This window comes from Panthera onca, chromosome D1 (genome assembly GCF_046562875.1).
Source record: "Panthera onca isolate mPanOnc1 chromosome D1, mPanOnc1 haplotype 2, whole genome shotgun sequence".
Classification (NCBI taxonomy): domain Eukaryota; kingdom Metazoa; phylum Chordata; class Mammalia; order Carnivora; family Felidae; genus Panthera; species Panthera onca.
In genome coordinates, this window is record NC_138348.1 from 66,135,000 (window position 1) to 66,150,675 (window position 15,676).

Consider the following 15,676-nt stretch of genomic DNA (forward strand, 5'->3'; position numbering starts at 1 on the left):
TTATACAACATGCAACCTTTTGTGTTTGGCTTCCTTCACTTAGCATAATGTTTCATTCACGTTGTAGCATGTATCAGTACTCTATTCCTTTTTATGGCTGAATAATTTTCTTTGGATATACATACCACAATTTGTTTATCCATTTATGCACTTTCCACCTTTTGACTATAATGGATAGTGCTGCTGTGAACATGTGTGGGCATGTACTTGCTTGAGTATCTGTTTTCAATTCCTTGGTATAAATACCTAGGAGTATTGCAGGGTCATATGGTAATTCTGTTTAATATTTGGACCCAACAAGACCCATTTCTTGTTGAAGTAGATGGGAAAGTCCTTATGAAAGGGAACGTTTGCTTTTGGAAGATCCAGAGATGAAAAAGGGTATCCTCTACAGATGAGCAGAACAGGTGTGTCTGGATATGAGAGAACTGGAAGTGGAGAAACTATAGTACCCCAAAGTGCTATGGGCAGGAAGGGATGTTTGTGAGGCGTGAAAAGTAGCCTGGGGTAGAAAGCCTGTGGGTGGTGGGCATCTCTTGAAGATGGCCCTTCACCTGGAGGTGGTACTCTTCCCAAGGCACACTTGTGACATTGCTCAGCTCTAAGCAGCTGCAGAAAGCACAGCAGGATTGTGAACCTCTTTAAGTTTGAGCATTTTGTAGATGTTTGTATTGGCATATTAGGAATGATGGCCATAAATGCGAACCATAAAAATAATGATATAGTGATTCTATCAGCACTTAAGGCATGAGCTTGGAACTACAGTAAAACTTTGGTTTGCAAGCATGATTTGTTTCAGAAACATGCTTGTAATCCAAAGCACTTCTACATCAAAGCGAATTTCAAGAACCATTGGCTCTGTTGTGATCATGTGACATTCGGCCTCACAAACTACTCATATTGCAAGACATTGTTTGTTTACCAAGTTAAAGTTTGTTAGAAATGTTTGCTCGTCTTGAGGAACACTCACAGAACAAGTTACTTGCAATCTAAGGTTTTACTTGAACTACAGGAAGGATGACTGATAATTCTCAAAACCTCAACACTAAGAGGTGGACATGAAAGGCAAGTACATGCAGAACATGGGCTGTGTGGGCCTAGAAAAGGATTGTAAGGCAGAATCAGGATGACAAGTGAAGACTTTCTGGACAGGAGGAGGGAAGAAATATTTCTTTAGATATACCTGGCTCAGGATCAAATGGTTTTGCCATTCCTGAAGATAACTTCCCATCCCATTGTGGTGGTTATAATTGATTTCATATATACTTATGCTTTAAAAATTTGCATAGTAATTTCTATGTATTTTATTTGATGGGTTAGGTTTGTTTATTCCCAACTTTTTGTGGCCATGATCAAGGTTTCAAACCTTGAATCATGCAGATAAGATTCTGATGTCCAGAATGGGCAGATCATTTATGCAACTTACAGGTACAAAATGTGATCTGAATACAGTTTTTTTTCTGTATTTAAGACCTTGATAAAAACACTATTTATGGGGCGCCTGGGTGGCTCAGTCAGGTAAGCATCCAACTTCGGCTCAGGTCATGATCTCACGGTCCATGAGTTTGAGCTCTGCATTGGGCTCTGTGCTGACAGCTCAGAACCTGGAGCCTGCTTCACATTCTGGGTCTCCCTCTCTCTCTGCCCACCCCCCCAATTGCAGTCTGTTTCTCTCTCTCAAAAATAAATAAAACATTAAAAAACGCCACTATTTATGTTGCCACCTTGGTCAAATGGATGTTAAGATGTCAGTATGGTGTCTGACAAGACAGCCAACTCTTAAGTTGATGGGCACACGCAAAGGGTCTAGCCTTTCTGGTTTAAATTATCCAGACAATTGCTTTGGCTCACTCCTAAAATAGCAGCACAGCACCAAAGATAAACATCAGAATTTATGTCCTTTTGGACAGGCAGGCACATTCACATCTGGATCTGAAATATGAAGCCTGTGGCCCTGAAACATAAACAGTTTCTTCACAGAAAGTTCCAACAAGGAGGAGAAAATCTTGGAACTAATCTTGCCTTTGCCTACAAAATGATCAAACTGTAATTATCACATTTAAGGGGTAATTGTTCCAATTGTACCAGAATGGGATGCTCCAGCCCTCTTTCTTCTGCTGACACAAATAGAATTGCTATGAAGATGGAATGGTACTTCCGGAACAGCTTGCTTTGAGCTTGTTCTTTTTATAGTGACTCTAGGGTCAGGGAAAGGTGCTGTGTGGGCAGGCCCTATCGAGTCTGCTGGGGTGTCAGCTTCTGAAGCTCTTCCCTCTGCACAGCTAGGCTGTTTGGTGCCAACCTGCAGCCACAGACCCAGACCCAGAGTAGCACCCACACTGACCTAAAACAATGGGATTTGAACCATTCTTACCACACACTAGGACTTGGACAGGAGGCCTGATAGTTCTCAGATATGCCACAGGGCAGATGAAGTGGGGAGTCTGGTCTGAGTTGCTTTCACAGGGGCAGGATGAGGACAATAGCCCTTCAATAATTAGGGATCTCAGGACATGATGAGAGGAAAAATGAAGGATAATATCACATACTGAGCAACTACTATGTTCTAGGCACTGTGCAGGGCACTTTCTCATATGTCATTTTAATTAGGTAGCAAAATCTCAGGCACAGTAGACAGAAATGTTGACGGGGGGTGCCTGGGTGGCTCAGTCGGTTGAGCATCCGACTTCAGCTCAGGTCACGATCTCACAGTTCATGAGTTCAATCCCCGTGTTGGGTTCTGTGCTGACAGCTCAGAGCCTGGAGCCTGCTTCAGATTCTGTGTCTCCCTCTCTCTCTGCCCCTCCTTCACTCACACTTTGTCTCTCTCTTGCTCCCTCAAAAATAAACATTAAAAGAAAGAAAATGTTGAGAGTACAGTGTTTGAGAGTCAGCCAAGGGAGCAGTCCTTTTTTGGGAGTGCAAAGGTCTTGAGCTTCTGTCTTTGGCATTCTGTCCCTGGATAAAGGAATAGTCATAGGACAGAGAGCAGACACTAATCCTGCAAACTACTTGTGAGCAACTGAGGTGAGCTTAGATAAAATGGTGGTGGGGTTGGGAGAGGACCCAAGAGCATAGAAACTCATTTTTCTCTTTGTAGTTGTAGATCACCACAGGAAAGGGGCAAGGGCAGGGGACTGGTGAGAGGTGAAGCAGGAGCAAGACCCTGAAGGACCTTGTATGTTACGTAGAGAACTTTTGACTTTCTTCTGGGGCACTGGAAGGCTGTTTGTAGGTTTTAAAATTATGATTTTATTTGAACTTGGAATCTCACATTGATTGTCCAGTTGAGTGGGAAGAGTAAGATTTAGAGTAAGAAGGTGGTGGACACCATGCTACATGTTGGGGAGACACTACCTTTTTGTCAGGAATTTTTTGGTTGCTAGAGGCACCAACTCAACTTGACAGCCAATCTCATGTTGGTTGCACATGCTTCCTTCTCTACCCACACAGGGCAGAATGGTTCCAGATGCAGTCTGGAACATCGGGAACAGGGGCTTGAACATGACCAGGCCTCTTGCCATCTCTTATTTTCACTCTCTTATTTTTGCCAGTTCTGCAAGGTAGAGTCGTGGTTATGATGATGGGCTCTGGAGCCAGCTGACCTCAGGCTCTGTTACTTACTAGCTGTGTGATATGAAGCAAGTTACTTAGCCTTGCTTTACCTCAGTTTCCTCATTCATAAACAAGGATAATCATATTATTTACCTCCTGGGTTTGTTGTGAATTAATGCACATAAAGAGCCTGGCATGGTGCCTGGTACATAGAAGGTGTTTAAAAAGCGCTAGCAATTATTACTATTCTTCAACTGCAGTCTGGCTTTTCCTATATGATAGGAAAACAGCATCTGACAGCTCAGAAGTTTTACATCTGACTTGGGCCACCAGAGAGAGACTGACTGAGTTTTCTCTGGTCCCAAGTCCAAATATCCAAAGGGAAAAGATTCGCAGGACAGCTTTAATTTGATTTTGCTCCCGGACCAATCAACATGGCCAAGTGGACAACTGCCATGATTGCCCCACTTTGATCTGTGGTCTCATAGAGATCACAAAAGACCATCAAGATAAAGTCCCTGGCCAGTCTATTGAAGAAGGCTGGATCCCAACCTCCCCCAAGTAATAGGCACAGTGATGGAAGCATTCACCAAGTCCCACGGACCTTCACATTTCAGAGGGTACCAATGTCTTTGGGGTCTCTGCATTTGAGGAATCCTCGATAGCTTCATATTACCACATGGAATTCAGAAAAAATATAACAGAAATATTGTGATCCTATCAGGCTCTATTTGTAGATATGATGAAGGACTATGGAAATACAATTGATGCTAGATTCCTGGGGACTTGGTCAGCTCTCTGGTCCTAAGGCCTTGAGCTTCTCCCTGACATCTGGTGCTTGAGCCCTGATTTACAATCAGCAGTGCCTCAGTTCTGCTCCCTTGGTCCTTGGCTATCCCCCCTACACAGCCTTCCCCTTTTCTCTTCTTAGAGAGCCTGGCTTGTATCACCTGATGCCTCCAGATCCATTTGTTGGGGCTCACGGACTAGATTCTAATCTCTTACCAATCCTCTTACAATTTTTTCTCTAACAGAGTGGGATAAAGGTGATGGTGGAAATAGGAAGCACCACCATTCTCTGCCCTCTTTGTCCTCCAGGGCCTTGTTTATACCAATCTTCTCAACATCCTTTTAGCTCAGTGACACCTTCCTGTACACTAGCCTTACAGCAGCTGTGATTCAAAATCTTCTTAACAAAATTTCAGAGAAGCCCATGTCTTAGACCTTTAGGGTGGTTTGAAAATGTTCAAAATAGAAAATGTTAAAATCTGTAAATGTCAAGGGTCTACAATACAGATGTGGAAAAGTTCTTCCTGTCTATAGGGATCGATTGAAGTCTTTTTGATGCAGGTGGCACTCAGATGAGCCATGGAGGATGGGTAGAACTTTAAGAGTTAAAGGGGAAAAGGCACAGGGGACAGGGCAGGCCGTGTTTTGGGGATGGTGAAAGTTGGGTGTTCCCAAGCCTCAGGGTGAATGGAGAGGTGGCAGGAAATAAGGTTGAGATGGCACAATGTGGCCATTGGAAGCTCCAAGACAAGCAGCATACTTTTTTCCAGCAGCCACAGGTGGGTAAGATCTTGAGTGTCCCTTGCACTGTTGTAAAAAATGGGCGGGAGCCTATATTATGAAGAAACAGGGTAGAGTTGGTGGGGCACGTGTGTGTGTTGTCCTTATGGAAGTCAGCCTCACTACAGTGAGCAAGTGTTGTTTTCACATGTTAGATTTAAAAATTCTTCATCCTGTAAAACATTTCCTCATCTTTGTTTCACTTTCCAGAAGATGCTCACAGTGGTGTGCAGTGAACACTTGTGCATTGGAGATGTGCCGCCTTCCAACTGAACTTTCCGGAACATACGTATCTCCCATGTAAAACCTTCTTGGAGTCCCTATCTCTAATGATACATATGTGAATACATAATTAGCTGCCTCACTAGACTATAAACACCAGGAGGGCAGTGACTAGGTCCTTTTCATGCCCATAACTCCAGTGACTAGCCCAGGACCCTTAGCAAAGTTCTCAATATGGCTTAGGGAGACTGAGTCATGATGAAGCATGTACGAGTCTGAATCTGGGGAATAATCATGGAAGGTGAAAGGCCAGGATCAGTCTGAGAGGGTGTATGGGTAGGTCATAGAAATAACAGACTCTGTTCCCCTGGTTGGCAGAAAAGGGTTTGTGAAAAAGCACGTATGGCTCACGGAATTACTGGGAGGGTCAAAGAAACAGAATATAAAACGAGCTTCCAGAAATGACTCCCCCAATCACACTGCAGGGTTCCTCCTTTTGCCAAAATCAGGAAGCTGCTGTCCCAGCTGTGGTCTCTGAACCTAAGGAGGTTCAACAATGTTCTACTCTGAGAACTGATGCCTCATGCTTTGTCTCTCTCCCCAGAATTTAATTCAAAATTAATTTCTGAATTTAAGTCTCAGGACAGGGCATCTGATTAGGGAAACTAAATCACATTCAGAACCTCAGTGAAAGGAAGTTTGGGCAATTATGTTTTCAGTTTTGAAGCACTTTGTTCAAAGACCCTTGGAGGGGCCTGCACAAACCAGTGCACCACTGTGTCTGCCCTGTGGCTGCTGGGAAGGCTGCCAGATGTGGATGAGGCATCGGGAACTACACAGCCTTATTCATTCAGCAAATATTCTCTGAGAACGCATTGTGTTTAGGGCATGCACTGGAAGAGGTACAGAGGCCTGTTTTCTGCCCCTTGGGCAGGATATTACCCTGTGCGGAGATGTTCAGGATGAAACTCTCAGACCTGCCTTTGGATAGGACCAGCTCTAGAGGCCGGGTGAGGATGGTGATGCAGGCAGGAGTCAAGGAGCACCCCTAGCGTCCATCCACTGGAGGGCCGGGGATACAGATCCTGGCAGTAAATGAGGCCGGGTCTGCTAGCATGAGATTAGCCTTCCAGGCAAAAGCCACTCTTCCAAAGATTCTCAGAGCTGGAAGGGCCTTGGCAGTTAGCTGGTCCAACCGTGGTGGTTACACAGGCTTCCTCCTCTCCAGCATCCCTGAAGAGTAGTTAAAATCATTTTCAGCTTTCTCCAGACTCTTGGTTTTATCCTTTAGTTTTTAGGTTCTCATTTTATGGGTCAATATGTGGCAAGCTGCCATCCAGATGAAATATGTGAACAGGTGTAAGAATGGAAAATTAGATAACAGCAAGTTTAAAAATGTTAACGAAATCAGGACACAAAGGAATAGTAAGAGCTTGGTTCCCACAGCAGCTTAGTTACTGCGGCAGATCATTGTGAATACATATGTGAGGCTGTGCTCTAGCATCCTCTCTGAAGCGTAGAGGATGGGAAAATCATGGTCACAGAAAGAGCTGGAGAGGATACCGCTTAGGTCAGAAGAGAATGTATATACATGAGCTTCCTTTTAGTAACAGGACCTAAATTGCTCCTATTTCATTTATTTTGTCTCCTTGATAACAGTATGAGGTCTCCTGGCCCAAATCTGAGTCCACATCCTCTCTTCCTTCTGACGGGCTAAGCGCTAAGCTAATGGGGGCTGCAGCAAAGTGCTTTTCTGGCTCTAGGGGCTACCAGCAGTGTGTGGAGGCCTGTCCTCCAGGCTCTTGGGCATTGAAGGTGGTGTGAGGACAAGAAAATGGGACATTTATTGAAGAGATATGTAGCAGTGAGGAAAACAGATGTGTGAGCCCAGCACTGGAAAGTTGAAAGACAGGCCTCACCTTGTGGGAGACAAGGTATCCTTAGCACAGTCAGGCATAAGGGAGTCCAAGAGGCACAGGAGGATGCATTATCAACAGGAGGTGCATTAAGAACCCAGGGCCTCAGGAGCAGGACTGTGTAGCTCCTCACTCTATTGCTGGACCATTAGGGTGCTATTTCTTCGTTTCTCTTTGTAAGGCTTTGGATCCGTCCAGGTCCCAGAAGGAGATGGCTGGCATTCCTCAGCTGGAATTTTTGAAACAAGTGTGAAATGAAGGGATTGTTTGTAAACGTGTAAAGAGATAAGGATCCCACAAGGAGTCCCTGGAAACTAGCAAGGGAAGGAAGCCATTATCACTCCTGGGCTGATAGAAGCAAGGAGAAGAGATGGTGGTCTTGGAGGCTGGATGAGAGTTGCTGCCATTTAAAGACTGTCTCATGCGGAACTGTGGCTGCAGGGGAAGGCAGATGTCACCAGACCTGGGGTGTGCAAAGATTAAATACTGTGACTTTTCTCTCCTCCAATCTCCAATCTCCTGCCAGTTGCCCCATTGGCTGATCTTCAGGGCCGTTGTTAGGAGGATGGGATGCTGTGTCCAACTATCTGCTTTTCTAGGTCCTTGAAAATGCACACCTTTTCTCATTTATTACTTATGATACAATGCCTCTGTAACTAAGTATTCTTATTCCCACTCTACAGATGAGAGAACTAAGGTTTAGAGAAGTGAAGTAACTTGCGCAAGGTCTTATTATCTGTCAGCATTGGGGTCAGAGTCCCAAGTGGGATCAGAGGGTCTCTCAGATCCTTTCCACCATAGGCAGCAAATGAAATGGGTAGAGCCAAATGTTCTCAAGGAGCTGTTTGGGAAGTTATTCCTAACAAGATATTACCCTGGCTGTCCTTTTAATATTTTTATCTACTTCTGGTAAAAACAGCACAGATTTATAATTTCAACTGCAAGATCTGTTCCCAAATGAAAATAGCCATGACATTTTTTTATACAAATATATATGCATCCCTCACGAACTGATATTTTTTTTTTTTTTTTTTTTTTACCAGCCTCCAGATACTGGAGTAAAGTGGTTTTAGGAAAATTGTTTTTGGAAGCACTTGCTTTTGAAATAAATGCATTATTGTGATTTTAAAAATGCTTTTGATAAAATTTCTTAGTCAAAGCAAAGATTCACTGAACTGAATTTTCCTGAAGAGGTGTTAGATATTTTTGCTGGCTCTCAGAGTATACCAGAGTACAGTCTCCGTGTATCTCCCGGCTAGAGTGTAAATAAAAAAGTAAAAATAATTCCACTATCTCAATAAAACAATTATCTACATTTTGGTGTATTTATTTAGTCTTTTTTCTTATGAGTTCTTTTCTTTAAAGCATAGTTGCAATAAATAACAGTACATATATAACTTTATAGCTTACTTTTTAAAAAACTTAATATTAACTTTATTAACTGTTTAATATAAGTTGTATATTATTGCCATTTTCTCGTGTGGGCACAGAGACTTTTAAACCATTCTATTAGACAATGTAGGTTGGATTTTTTTAAGTTTATTTTATTTATTTTGAGAGAGAGCTTGCATGTGCATGTGCCTGAACGGTGGAAGGGCATAGAGAGAGACAGAATCCCAAGCAGCCTCCATGCTCTATCAGCACAGAGCCCAAGGAGGGGCTCGATCCCATGACCTGAGCCTAAACCAACAGTTGGATACTTAACCGACTGAGCCATTCAGGTGTCCTTGTAGATTGAATTTTTAAAACCAATCTCTTGGTTTTAAACTCTTGGACATTTGAGTCTTCTTTTATAAACCATATAAAATATTTTCAATTAAAAAACCATTTTTAATGTTTATTTATTTTTGAGAGAGAGAGACAGGGTGTTAATGGGGGAAGGGCAGAGAGAGAGGGAGACACAGAATCCGAAGCAGGCTCCAGGCTCTGAGCTGTCAGCACAGAGCCAGATGTGGGGCTTGAACTCATGAACTATGAGATAGTGACCTGAGCTGAAGTCGGACGCTCAATCGACTGAGCCACCCAGGCGCCCCAGAATATTTTCAATTTTTAAGACTGACTTCCAGAATTGACTTTATGGGATAAGAGCATATATATTATTGCTTGTTTTATATATTGTCAAATTGTTTTATAAGCAATTGCATACATTTATCCTGGTATTTGTACTTTTGAATTCATCTGTTTCCCTGTACCCTTAATACCACTGAGTGTTATTGTGACAAAAAGTTCTTTTTCTTTATTAATTTCACATATAGGATGGCACCTCATAATCATTTTTAGTCTTTATATTTTTAATTAATGAGGTTGATTATTTCTCTAGATGTTTGTTTACTAGTTGTAAATCCCCTTGTATGAGTTTTGGCCTCATATCTTTTGTCCAGGTATCAATTAGGTTCTTAAATTTTTTAAAATTATATATTGTATATATATGGTATAGAATTTTTTTGGCATTTAAATACTAGAGAAATAGTTATCCTTCCTCTAACATATGCTATGAATATTTTTTCATAATCTGTCATTTTTTTCTATGTTGACACTTTAGTAATATGTGTATTTTAAAAGAAATAAAGCAGGAAACAGATTCTTAACTATAGAGAACAAACTGATGGTTACCAGAGGGGAGGGAGTGGGGGATGGTTAAACAGGTGAGGGGATTAAGGAGGGCACTTGCTGTGATGACCACCAGATGCTGTATGGAAGTGTTGAATCACTATATTGTACACCTGAAGCTAATATTACACTGTATTTTAACTAACTGGAATGGAAATAAAAACTTAAAAAACTAAAAGAGGAACATTTTACAAATGGCATTTTCAACAGGATAACTGGGTTCATGAGGTTCCAAAAAGTCATGTCACAAAAAATAGGATTGAAGGGACTGTGCAGTTTAATTTGGGAAAGACTTGGGTGAAGTGCATTCTTCACTTAGTGCAAATCAAACGTAGTCTGCATGGTTCAAGAAGTCATAACCAAGGAAGTGGATGAGATGGAAGTTGCAGGTAGTTAATAATAAATGATATTTCCTGGTTATGTTATTTTTAATATTTATTTATTTATTTTGAGAGGAGAATGAGAGAGAGAGAGAGAGAGAGAGAGAGAGAGAGAATTCCAAGCAGACTCAATGCTAATCACAGAGCTGGACTTGGGGCTTGATCATGAGAACATGACCTGAGCTGAAATCAAGAGTTGGTCACTTAATCGACTGAGCCACCCAGATGTCCCTAAATGCTTTTAAAATTTTTTTTTAACTAAGGAAAGCTGCTTCTCTTTTCAAGTGTTCCTGTTCAGCCTTACCCCAAACTGAGATGTTTGCTTTAAAAGGGAAAGCCCTATTTAGCACCTGAAATAGTCTGAGGGAGGGGTCCAGTCTTTAGGTTCTATGAAACATTAGAATTGCCTTTCAACACAGAGAACCCAGTGCCTAAAACAGTACTGGCCTTTATGGAGTTAAGTATATTGAATGTTTCTACTTGGAAAAGTGTGGTGCAGTTTTTGTGCACATACTTAATTAAAAATGAATGAACAAGCAAAAAACCAGCTCTAAGTGTGGGATTGGGATGGATGGGGAAACACAATCCACACAGGATGTTTCCAAGCCAGAGCACGGAAGAAATTAATAGAGGGGAAGCAGCTTAAATCTAAATAAACTTCAGTTTTCTTATCTATACCATGGGGATAATAGCATCCTTCATTGATTTGAAAAGCATTTCCTTTTTTGATTTTATTGGCTCTGACATTGGGATGTATAGATGAAATGGTGGGGATTTTTCTTTCTTAGTGATAAATAAAGAAATGGTACTTTCTATAACTGAAGGGGTCTTACAGAGGGATGCATGAATTACATGAGATAATGTAAATCTTATACATTCACACAGAGGGTAAGATATATAATAAATATTAAATAGGCTATGTTTATTTTATAAATATAATGAATTTTGTTTCTTCTTTTGCAAAGTAGTAGTCCAACGAAGAAACCTAATTGCTTATGGAAATAAAGAGAATATAAGGAAGTGGTGATTTTTAACTAGAAAACATGGGTTTTATAAAGAAAATTACAAGTAAAGGTGATATTTGGATTGAAACGATTAAAGGCTTAAAAAGGGTTTTTAGTGTATTCCCCATTCTTGCCAAATTCTATTAAAAATCCAACTGAAATTATCCTTGGAAAAAGAATTATATTTATAGATCAATTTAGGGAGAATCAATATTTCATAATATCAAGTCTTCCAATTCAGAATATGGTGTGTCAAGACCGATGGTGTCATTCAGTAAGTTTTATTGTTTTTTTTCATATTATTAAGCTTATTTCTAGGTATTTTATAGCTCTTTGTTGCTGTTGCCTTTGATTTATTCCTAAAGGTTTGGTAGAACTCTCTAGCAAAACTGTCTGAACTAAGAGTCTTTTGAAAGGGGATATTTTGAAACCCTTCTCAGTATCTTCCTTGGTTATTGGTAGCTTATTCAGAAATTCATCTTTTTTTTTTTGGGGATGAGCACTGGGTGTTGTATGGAAACCAATTTGACAGTAAATTTCATATATTAAAAAAGAAAAAAAAAAGAAAAAAAAAAAGAAATTCATCTTTTTTTCTTGAATCATTTTTGGCAATTTATATTTTCTAACAGAGTAGTATTTTTCATCTAGACTTTCAAATTTATCAGAAAAGAATTATTCTCATGATTTTAATAATCTTTGCATCTATAATATCTCCCTACATTTAGCTTAATACTCATTTTTGGGGTCTTTTCTTTGACTAAACTTGTTAGAGATGCACCGTTTAAAGCAGAGACAAGGGACACATCCAAAGAGAAAGTTTAGATTAGGCAATTTACCAAATCATGTAATTCACTCAGTGGTATTATCCTTTTTCTTTTCAAGGAGCTGTGTCCCTGTCTTCTGCAGGCAGTGCTGGGTGGGCCAGCCTCTGTGTCTACAGGATTCTCTGCCATGGATGACCCTGCCCTGGATGTGAGGGATGAGGGGTGGGGGGTGGGAGATGAAATACCTCTGAAAGTGAAGGTGGAGGATTATTTTTGCAGTTAGTTGATGTACCTGAAGTTCATTTCCTTTCTTATTCTGGTGTAGACAAGGCAGCCTTGAGGGGATAGAGAGGCAGAAGCAGCTTTTGATGTCACAGTTCTCCACCAACCTGCCTCCTGTTCAGTTCCAACCACTCTCCTTCCCTTTGCCCATCCCCCCATGTTTAAGCATAAAAAGAGGGGACTTGATTGGCAACTGGGAGGGAGCATCAGTCCCAGCTGTACCTCCTTCTTGGAGCACCTGCAGAAAAGCTTTTCTGACTTGTGAATAGCCCCAGGCTTATCTTCCAGTCCATCCAGTCTGAAAGCTGGAGAGGAAGTGGGGAGGCTTCTGCTTAAAAAAACAAAAAAGGTATGGAAATCTATAGAGTTCAGAATGAAATTGTTCTAAAGATGGAAATGTCCTAAAGATAATCACTGTTCACAGTTTGGGGTATTTTTCTGTCCACGGTGCTGCAACTTGATTTCCTGTCATATCTCAGATGTCTTTCTGAATCAGTACATACAGGTCTATTTCATTCTTTTTAATAATTGCATAGTGTTACATGGTAAAGGTTAGGCATTATCCTTTTAGCTGCTCTTCCTATTAATGGAACTTAAGTTGTATCTTTTTTTTTTTCTGATATCAACAAAACTCCACTGAATATTCCTGTAGGTATTTCTTAGTGCATGTATGTGAGAATGTCTATAGGAAGAATTTCTAGAAGTAGAATGGCCAAGTCAGGGTTTGGACATTGAAAATGTTGAAATATATTGTTATATTGTACCCTAAAAGTCTTCACTAATTTGCATACTCTTATGAGGGCATTCCTTAACTTTCAGTAGCTCTTACCAGCATGCAACATGTGAATTGCCTGAATCAATCGTTCCCAAGTTCTCCAGAGATGTGGGCAATCCTCAATAACTCTTTCAGTGTAGGTCAACACACTTTTGTGTGCCTTTTATGAGTACTAAGGTAGGCATGGGGACTTCAAGGATGCCTAGAGGTTGAATAACACTCCATCTTGCAGAAGTTTACAAGCAGAGGAAGAGAGAAGTAAATGAAAAGTAAAAGATAATATGCCAGGTATCAGGATATACATAAGATACTGAGAGAACATGGAGGAGAGAGAAACTGCCTCTTTCTGGGGACCTTGGGGAAGGCTTCCCAGAACCTGGGTCTTGAAAGATGAGTAGGAATTCTAGTAAAGAAGTAAAGAAGGGCATTGTAGGCAGAGGGACTAGCATGAGCAAAGGCCCAGAGGTGAGGACTACATATCATGTGCTACATCTGGGGCATGGTTCCATTGATCTGTAGGATGATCAAGCAAGGAAAGAGCAGTGAGAAAATCAAGCAGGAGAGGTGAGCCTCTTTGTGAAGGACCTTGAATGCCACACGAGGGAGAAATGTTGAGTCAGGTGCAGAAAGGGCAGAAGACAGAGTGCTTGGAGCCCTAGAGAGTGATTTAGAGACTGTGCATAAGTTCAGGCGGAGTGATAAAAGATGGAATCAGGATGACTGTGCTGGGAACAGAGAGGAGAGGGCTGGAGGTGTAGACAGTATTTACACATGTTCCTTTGGGATCTCAGACTCAGCCTGGATTGAGCCTAGAGGCTGTCATCTGGGTCAAATTTATTACACTAGATGGCTAATAAAACTGTATTGATTTCATTTTGTTTTGCAGCAAGAAATCCCTCTGCTGGGGGAAATGTCAAATCTGATGTGTCTGAGAGGAATGAACAAGAACTGCTGGCTGGTTCAGCTGAAAGCTGCTGTCTCAGGACCAGGGATGCTTGCACTATTTAATAGGCTAAAAGAGCCCGGACACCACCCTGGGCTAGAGAGACTAGGGAGGAAGTGGGGAGAAAACCAAAGGTGATGGCAATGACCTTAAAATAGAAAATCCAGGAGTTATCATGGACACATTTTAATCAATCAATCAATCAATCAATCCATTCATCAAACCTGTATAAGAATGTACTCTGTGCTTAGCAGAGTGCTGGCCAGTGGAGACATAAAGTCCCTGTTCTCCAGGAACCTGATCTAGGACCAGAGCCCAAAACGTTTGCAAATGGGTTGGTCTGGCATGGTCAGATCTTGTCTTCAATAAAATGATGGAGTTTGAGATATTGGCTCTAGTAACTCCTCTCTACACCCCCTTTCTACATCCAGCCCCACTCCAGGCTTCCTTGTGATAGTAGGTTTGTGTACTATTCTTGTTCTCAGCTAACTGCCAGTTCACCTCCATTAAAGCAGCAAGTGATGATCAGAACATTTCTAACAGTAGCTTAAAGCAGGACCCAACCTGAGCTTTTTTTTTTTTTCAATATGTGTGAGAGATAGCCTGGTTCCAGCTAGTTTCAGCCTGATTGCTCACTAGCTTTGTGATTTTGGAAAAATCATTTGGCCTTTCTGAGCCTCATTTTACTCACCTGAAAGTGTGAGGCACCATAATTCTGTTCTGCCCTCCTCATGGGATGGTTGGAAGATTCAAAGGATGTGAATGTGCTTTGAAAATTGTCGGGCGTAATACAAAAGCAAGAGTCTACAATTACTCCCTGTGCTCTCAGTTGCTCAGAGTCAGAAACCCAGATTGTGACTGCAGGGTGTTCACAATTTACAGGCTTCTCCTTTCTTTACCCTAACCCTCAAGGGAATGAACATATCACACTTTGGTCCACCTGCTCCCATTCAAAGATGGCTGGCTCTGAGATTAGTGGGATTGAACTACTTTTTCCCAAGAAGATATCTGTGAGAAGGGCAAGGTGAGTGAGACTTAAAAAGGAATTCCTGAAGATTTGTATGTAGGTGGCAGGATAAGATAAATTAGGCTTAGACTACAGAAGAAGAGATTAGGTCAAACACTGGGAAGAATAACCCAGCTTTATGGTTTGGGAGACCCTGGACTGTGTGACTTTGAACTTTTTAAGACCTGAGTGTTGTCCTTTCTAACAACATTGCAACTTTGCAGCTTTGGGCAAGTTACCAACATGACTCAGTTACCATTTACTAAGTTATCAAAGGTCTCTGGGACTCAATTACTTCCTAGGGGTTGTACTGAGGTAATAGAGTATGTATGCCAAAATGTGAGCTGATTGAATCTCCTTTTCTGGAACTTGTTCTGATATGAAAAATGGAGGTGGCTCTTTCTATATAATTGGTGGGGCAGGAAAATAATTTAAGTAACTAGAATCCTAGTATTCTGCAAAGCCCCTGTGGAGAATCACATTGCAGATAGTATGAAAACTTGGTGAAAATATAGTAATTCTGAACTGAATGTAGCTGTGCAACACCTGAAATGCTATCATTTGTGCTCTATTGAAGGAGATAAAAACGAAGTTAGCAGGCTGCATGTAAACATCTTGAGCTTTTCTGTACACAACATTTAGAAAAAAAA